At 41.1% G+C, this 4,372-nt stretch overlaps 1 protein-coding gene across 1 annotated transcript in view; it reads right to left on the minus strand.

Moving 5' to 3' along the window:
* Positions 1 to 3,263: 3,263 nt before the first annotated feature.
* Positions 3,264 to 4,372, minus strand: part of Eloc (elongin C) — a gene marked incomplete in the record, with an annotated part of 11,722 nt that continues 10,613 nt past the window's right edge. The window contains 1 exon segment of the mRNA XM_008848896.2: positions 3,264 to 4,372.

A 4,372-nucleotide genomic window follows, 5' to 3' on the forward strand; every position in this document is an offset into this window, starting at 1 on the left:
AACCCTATAAACAGTGGGTAAAATAACTAACAAGCATGTATCAGGGCTCAAGCTATTGAAAGGTAAAGAATTGATTCCAAGGTTGTCTCCTGACCTCCACACGTGCACTGTGGTATGCATGCCCCCCCATCATGCATACACAGTAACAAATTTTTAAAATTAAGACTTGTGGGTGTGGTTTAGTGGTGGAGTGCCTGCCTAGCATGCACAAGGCACTGGGCTTAAGGGGTACAATATGGAAATCAAACTACAGAAGGCAGAGAAGTAAACTGATTATTTGACAAGACATTAAAAATTGGGTCTCCCAGAGGCTAGAGATGGCTTGGTAATTAACAGAACTTGCTGCAATCATGAAGCCCAGAGTTTGGATCCCAGCACCCACATAACAAGCCTATCACTTCAGCTCTGAGGGATTCAACACCCTCTTCTTGCCTTTTTGCATGCACATCTGTGAACACTCACAGATACATATACTCATCAATTTGAGTTTGAGGCCAGCCTGGTTTACATAGTGAGTTCCAGGCCAGCCTGGGCTACATAGAAAGATCCTACCAAAAAAAAAAAATTACAAATTTCTCTATGTATCATCAGTTAGATGGATATCCAGGGCTAAAACTGGACCTTCTCTATATAAAGTAGGAAACAAAACACAGATTCTAAATTAGGGCCGGGGATGGCATTGTAGCTCAGTGGTATAGCATTAGCTTAGCATGCATGAAGCCTTGGGTTCAATCCCCAACACTGAAAAACAACAAAAAATGCCTAATTGGGGATGGATGAGTAAATTAAAAAAAAAACCCAAGTAACAAAAAACCATTTTCTGTCTAGATCATAATTCCAGCTACCTGTTATGTTACGATATTACAATCTTACCATAACAACTGTATACACACATTTTGCTCATTAGAAAAACAAGATGGCCAGGTGTGGTGGCGCACGCCTTCCAGCACTCGGGAGGCAGAGGCAGGTGGATCTCTGTGAGTTCAAGGCCAGCCTGGTCTACACAGTGAGTTCCAGGCCAGTTGGGGCTAAAAGGAGACCCTGTCTCAAAAAGACAAAAAAACAAAAAACCCAAGATGATAGGGCTGGGCACAGTGGTGGTTCCCTGCCATCTCTAAAGCATGTCTGAGGACTTCAAGGATATCCTGAGGAATAGTCTTATTTCCTGTAAGAAAAATGACTCCCAGCACCCATGTGGCAGGTAACAACTGCCCCTAACTTCAGTTCCAGGGGATGTGACCTCTTCTGGCTTCAGCAGGGCACTGCAGGTCACAGGTACATTTATATACAGGCAGGCCTAACACTCATACACATAAATTTTGGTCTTTCTGAGACAGGGTCTCCCTGTAGCCCCAGCTCACTTAGAATTCACTATGTACACCAGGCTGGCCTCAAATAGAGATCCACCTGCCTCTGCTGGGATTAAAGGTGTGCACAACCATACCCCGAAACACATAAATTTAAAAAAAAAATAATTTTTATTGTATGCATATAAGTGGATTGCCTGCATGTATGAGTGCACCCTTGTGCAGTGCTGCAACGGTCAGTATTGAATTCCCCTGGAATTGGAGTTAAGGATGGCGTCCTAGTTTGTCTCTTCATTGCTGTGACAAAACACTCTGACCACTACCAACTTGGGGAGGAAAGGGTTTATTCAGCTTACATCTCCCAGGTCACAGTTCATCAGGGAACCCAAGGTAGGAACTCAGGGCAGGAACCTGGAGGCAGGAGCTGGAGCACAGGCCATGGAGGATCGCTGCTTACTGGGTTGCTCCCTTGGCCCCTGCTCAGCCTGCTTTCTTAGGCAACACAGGCCCACCTGCCCAGGGGTGGCACCACCCACGGTGGGCTGGGCCCTCCAACATCACTCAACAATCAAGTTGTCCCATGGACACGGCCACAGGCCAGTCCAATGAAGGAAATTCCCCAATTGAGGATCCCTCAACCCAGGTGTGTCAAGTTGATACTAAAGCTATCCAGCACAGATGGGTCTTAGCCATCATGTGTGTGATGGGAATCAAACTTGAATCCTTTGCAAGAACAATCAGTGCTCTTAACCAATGAGCCATCTCTCCATCCCCAACACATAAAACTTTTATAAGTTAAAAATCTTTTAGCTGGGCATGGCAGTGCACACCTTTAATCCCAGCACTCAGGAGGCAGACAGGCAGATCTCTGAGTTCCAGGCCAGCTGGTGCTGTAGGGAGACCTTGTCTCAAAGAGACCAAAAAAGTTAAAACAAACGTATGTACATAAAAAACAAACCTTTTATGTATGTGTGCCTGTACCTGTCTGTATGTGCATCATGGGTGTGCAGGTGTCTTCAGGGGCCAATTATGAGTGTTCAGACCTGAATTATAGTTGTAAGCCAATGAATGTGGATGCTGGGAAACAAACTCTGATCCAAGAGCAGCAAGCACTCTTAGCCAGAGCCATCTCTCTCCAGCCTCAGAGAGCTCACTTTAGTACTGCTAAATGAAGATATATTCAAGATTTGTTAACTTGTATGAAATTTCACTTAAGTACAAATTACTTGAGTATCAGTCCTTAACAGCAGCTTAATCTTATTCTGCAGAATGTCCACTCCTTTCAAGTAATAATCCATCACCAGAATGATAGATCCATACATAACAGGGTATCTTCTTGTACTTCAATGTGAACTGAATTACTGCATAGTGCATTCCACTATCAACAAGAATCTAGAAAAGCAACTATCGATAAGAAAAACAAGAAAAATAGTCCATTTAAAAACCAAAACTGGTCAGGCATGGTAGGGCTCACCTTTAATACCAGCACTGAGGAGGTAAAGGCAGGCAGGTCTCTGTGAGACTGAGGCCAGCTTCGTCTATCTACCTAGCAAGTTCCAGGTTGCTGGGACAAAAGGGAAACCCTGTCTCAAATCAAAATCGAAAACAAAAAACACAAAATACAAACAAAACAAAAACTCCCCATCAGTGCAAAACCCAATTCATACAAATTTGCAAAAATGCTAGGTATTATAAATGTGCTTGTTCACTAACCTACACCCACAGCTCCAAAATACAATACTGATTAAAACACGACGCTATGGCAGTATTTTCTATGTAAAAAACAATACTGGAAAGGCTTACAAATAAGTTTGAGAAGTACAATTACTAGGTAAGAAAACTATTGTTTTAATGCTATGTAAGTAAACTAAATTTGAACCAGGCAATTCCATCATATGGTAAGATGTCCTGAAGCAATTTCAATGAAGAAACAAGGCTAAAAGAGTAAACAGCAAGTGTTCATCATGACTTTTCAGTCAATACAGCCTTTATTAACACAAAAGTAGCATTTGCTGCACGTTTACAAATTTGCCTAGTGTGTTGTAATTTTACCTTATGTCCTAAACTTAAGGTTCTTGTGGACCTAATACATAGAGTAACGTACAAAAAAAACTGGTCCAAGTTACTTTTTTTGGCTACTGCCTTTTGAAATCCATCATTTAGATATGGAATTGGAGCAATTAGCTAAAGATTGATGGGAGGGCCTCCCATGTTAAGTACTACCTTTGAGCTCTTGCCCTCTGCCCTAGAATAGTTCCTATACTTATATATTTATCTGTACTCAAGTATGTGCCAATAAGCCTTAAGTCACTAAAATATACACTCTACACAACCATTTAATATTTGGGAAAGCACAAGTTTAGAATTTAAGAGGAAAAGTTAGTTTTATGATTTCTGCAGTTTCCAGAAAAAACTGGTATTAAAGCAGTGAGTGTTGTTCTACTACTCTATCCAGCTCCAGCCCTTCTCTTGTGCCAAGCAGAGATGCTCATAAACTTTTTCAGATTTGTCGGTTGGTCTTTCTTAGGAATCTGAATGCAGTAGCCTTTAACTGAACATGTGCTCTGGTAGCACACCTGAGTGTGTCACACCATTTCCACTGCATCGCTCCCTTTCTCTTATTTTACCGCATTCTCATTAGATGGAGGAAGACTGGGACAATTCAGAAAGGTCCAGTTTTTAAGATCTAGATAAAACCAATTGTGTTTTTACGACACATTAACAAGTGGAAGTGGAATCTCAAGAGACTATGAGGACTGAAAATTGCAAAGGAAACTTTCTAGTCAATGGAAGTAGTACTCTGGACTGTGGTGTACAAGAACTCCTAAGGCATTTACTGACCATCTGCCTATAGTTTGAACAGCTACTATTTCAAAGGTTGTACCTGGTAATCTTCCAAAATTGCTTTTAAATATGGTTCTTAAATTGTAGCAATAAACAAAACACAAGATGCACTTAAACAATACTGCAGTTTATCAAAAAACACATAAGAAATTTCAACTCTTATTTTTTGAGTTATAAAAATCAATGTTTTGGCTAAGTTATAAACATGTTTTTCACATAAT

This window comes from Nannospalax galili, unplaced genomic scaffold, assembly GCF_000622305.1.
Source record: "Nannospalax galili isolate Female #2095 unplaced genomic scaffold, S.galili_v1.0 scaffold102, whole genome shotgun sequence".
NCBI lineage: Eukaryota > Metazoa > Chordata > Mammalia > Rodentia > Spalacidae > Nannospalax > Nannospalax galili.